This window comes from Peromyscus californicus, unplaced genomic scaffold (assembly GCF_007827085.1).
Source record: "Peromyscus californicus insignis strain IS unplaced genomic scaffold, ASM782708v3 Scaffold_12__1_contigs__length_115047231, whole genome shotgun sequence".
Lineage (NCBI taxonomy): Eukaryota > Metazoa > Chordata > Mammalia > Rodentia > Cricetidae > Peromyscus > Peromyscus californicus.
In genome coordinates, this window is record NW_026294413.1 from 104,146,468 (window position 1) to 104,150,038 (window position 3,571).

Below are 3,571 nucleotides of genomic sequence, written 5' to 3' on the forward strand. Positions count from 1 at the left end.
ATTCTAAAAGAAAAAAATTAAAAGTGTCTACAATGCACCTCAGTGGCACATGCCTAGCACATCAAAGGCCCTGAGCTAAAGTCCCAGCATCCAGAACTAAATAAATAAAAATTTAAGTGGTGAAATATTTTGCCAATATATTTAGGAACAAGCAAGATAGAAGAGATACAGTAATTAAAAGACTGTGGATTAAAAAGAAAAAAAAGGAAAAAGAAAAGAAAAAAAAAAACCTCTGAAAACTTTTTAGACAGCAGTAGCAGTTTCTTAGGCAGCCTGTCCATGGCTTCCAAATGCATACTGATGGTGTTAAAACACTTAAAATTAGCCCTGGTGTGATTCTGTCCTGCATGTCTGTTCTGAGGAGCAGTAGGCAGTTTCCTCCACCCGACTTCTCTCACACCAAAGTGCGCGCCTCCACCTCATGGAAGACTCGATGGACGTGGACATGAGCCCTCTCAGGCCTCAGAACTACCTTTTCGGTTGTGAACTAAAAGCTGACAAGGATTATCACTTTAAGGTGGATAATGATGAGAATGAGCACCAGTTATCACTAAGAATGTTTAGTTTAGGGACGGGGCAAAAGACGAATTACACATCGTAGAGGCAGAAGCAATGAACTATGAAGGCAGTCCAATTAAAGTAACACTGGCAACTTTGAAAATGTCTGTACAACCAACAGTTTCTCTTGGGGGCTTTGAAATCACACCACCTGTGGTCTTAAGGTTGAAGTGTGGTTCAGGGCCTGTGCACATTAGTGGACAGCACCTAGTAGCTGTTGAGGAAGATGCAGAGTCAGAAGATGAAGATGAGGAGGATGTAAAACTCTTAAGTATGTCTGGAAAACCATCTGCTCCTGGAGGTGGTAACAATCTTCTGCAGAAAAAAGTAAAACTTGACGAGGATGATGAGGAGGACGACGAAGATGATGAGGATGATGAAGATGATGATGATGATGATTTTGATGATGAGGAAGCTGAAGAAAAATGCACAAAAATCAAACCAAAATGGAAAAGACTTAAAACCATCAACACCAAGATCAAAGGGTCAAGAGTCTTTCAAAAAACAGGAAAAAACTCCTAAAACACCAAAAGGACCTAGTTCTGTAGAAGACATTAAGGCAAAATGCAAGCAAGTATAGAAAAAGGTGGTTCTCTTCCCAAAGTGGAAGCCAAGTTCATTAATTATGTGAAGAATTGCTTCCGGATGACTGACCAGGAGGCTATTCAAGATCTCTGGCAGTGGAGAAAGTCTCTTTAAGAAAATGGTTTAAACAGTTTGAAATAATTCTGTCTTACTTAATTTCTGTAACAGTTGATATATCTGGCTGTCCTTTTTATAATGCAAAGTGAGAACTTTCCCTACTGTGTTTGATAAATGTTGTCCAGGTTCCATTGCCAAGAATGTGTTGTCTAAAATGCCTGTTTAGTTTTCAAGGATGGAACTCTACCCTTTACTTGGTTTTAAGTATGTATGGAATGTTATGATAGGACATAGTAATAGTGGTGGTCAGATGTGGAAATGGTAGGGAGACAAGTATACATATGAAATAAACTCAGTATTTTAATAAAGTAAAAAAAAAAACCACTTAAAATTAGTCCAAGTGTCTGGCCAACAGCAAACAGGATGCTAACAGATCACCCAGTCCTGGGGCTGCATTCTCAATGCTCTCTCAATGCCTTCCTCTAAGCCATCAAGTCCTTTTATAGAAGGAGAGAAATATTTGAAGGCAACTCTCAATGTCTTCATCTTGAATGGAAAGACTATTCATCCTACAAACATTGAGTTGTTATGAACAAAAGCATTTTGTTAGGTGTTGCATGGAGCTCAATGTGGGCTACTAGAACTAGAACACCAGAGTCATGCACAAACCAGGTAACCACCCTAGGCTTAGGCATATTTTGCCATGTAGAACCTCGATGTGTCAATTTGGTGACAGGTCCACCCTCTGTGCCTCCCAAGCTCCTCTTTTGTCTGTTCAGTTTTCTCCAATGCAGTAAGTACCCTGTTTAACCTTCTGCCACATCCAACATGGCTCCAGGGATGGACCTGACTGGGGCAGCAAAGGAAGAAGAAAAGATAAACACAGATGCACAGAAAAGCTGCATTTGGGTGTACTGGGCTCTCTGATGGAGAGAAACAGTAGCACCCAGGAAGCTTGGCATGTATATTCTATATAGTTGAATAGGGAGGCTAGGTTATTGTATGCAGGCTAGATCAAGGAGACAGGTTTGGCTAATCTTAGTAGGAGCGGTCTCTATAGAGCATTACTCTTTCAGCTATAAATATCTGGTGGGAGAAAGCTATCCTGGACATTTTCTGCTCATGCTCTCAACAGTCACACATTGACCAATGGAAGGCTTTCCTAGCCCGCTAAGCCTCACACTGGGTGGGAAGGCTTTTCTATTTACCCATAAATCTGAGGCTTTGGGGTCCTTAACCTGGCTGTGCCCATATCAACAACATACATTCACTCAAGATTTTATTCACTCAGGTTTCCTTTGCTCTCCACATTTCTCTCAGCTAAATTATAGAGGAATATCATCCCTTAAAAGATACGAATAGTATCTTGAACCCATGATTCTTTTTTTTTTTTATGCTCCCTGTCTGTGTCACTACACCACACCCTCTTCATTGTATATTTCTTCTGGACAAGAGAGTAAACAAGATGAATCACTTTTCAATGTTCTGAATTGTCTAGTCAAAGAATATAAGTATCTTAGATTCAGTAAAAATTGTCCAATTGCAAAAAAACTAATCAGTTCTTTTAACATTCCTAAACTTGACATGTGTCAAAGTTGGACCTAGTGCACTGGCAAAATGAACAAGCCTAACGAATGGCCTTTTGGTTTACCCAGTGTCATACAAGAATACACAAAATCACTGCACACATACATGCACATGACAAAGGACAGGTATTTTTATCGTGGCAGGAGCAAGGGGGATGCCAGGAACCAGAGGATGGGTAACACCTCCCAAAGACACCGCTCCCCACCAGCGACCTACTCCCTCCAGGGAGGCCCCAATTCCTTAAGATTGTACAGACTCCCAAAGTAGTGCCACTAGCTAGCACTGAGCTATCAAAACATGAACCTGTGGGGGAACAGTTCAGATTCAGGTAGAATGTCTAATGTCATCCTGTAACAAGAGAAAAGCCAGAACTTGAACCCACATTTTAGCTTTCAACCTTACTTTCTCCAGATTGCCTACTCAAGCTTGTAGGATATCTGCATTCATAAGGTGTTTTCCCCCTTCCTTCTTGCTTCATCCACTACTCAAACTACAATAGTAAAACTATCATTCCAAAAAAGCTAAGCTTTGGAATATTGCCAACAGCTCTGCCCTCTGCACCAGCAAAATCTTTAGACAATCAAGTAGATAATACATGGACCATCACTGTAAGGATGGTAATTACTACAGTAATTACTGACTTTCTTTCCTCTCTCTATTTGGCAGGCAGTGATGCTTCAAGACACAGTATTCTACTGACCAGAATGCTCAGCAGGTGCTGCTGGAAATGAGGGAGAGAGATCGGTGCAAAGCTTCTCTTGCTAGCATTTCAAACACTGGTTTC

The 3,571-nt window shown here is 40.8% G+C and overlaps 1 pseudogene; it reads left to right on the plus strand.

The window, feature by feature from the left end:
• The first annotated feature begins 421 nt into the window (after window positions 1–421).
• Window positions 422–1,520, plus strand: LOC128108063 (nucleophosmin-like; annotated as a pseudogene).
• Window positions 1,521–3,571: the final 2,051 nt, after the last annotated feature.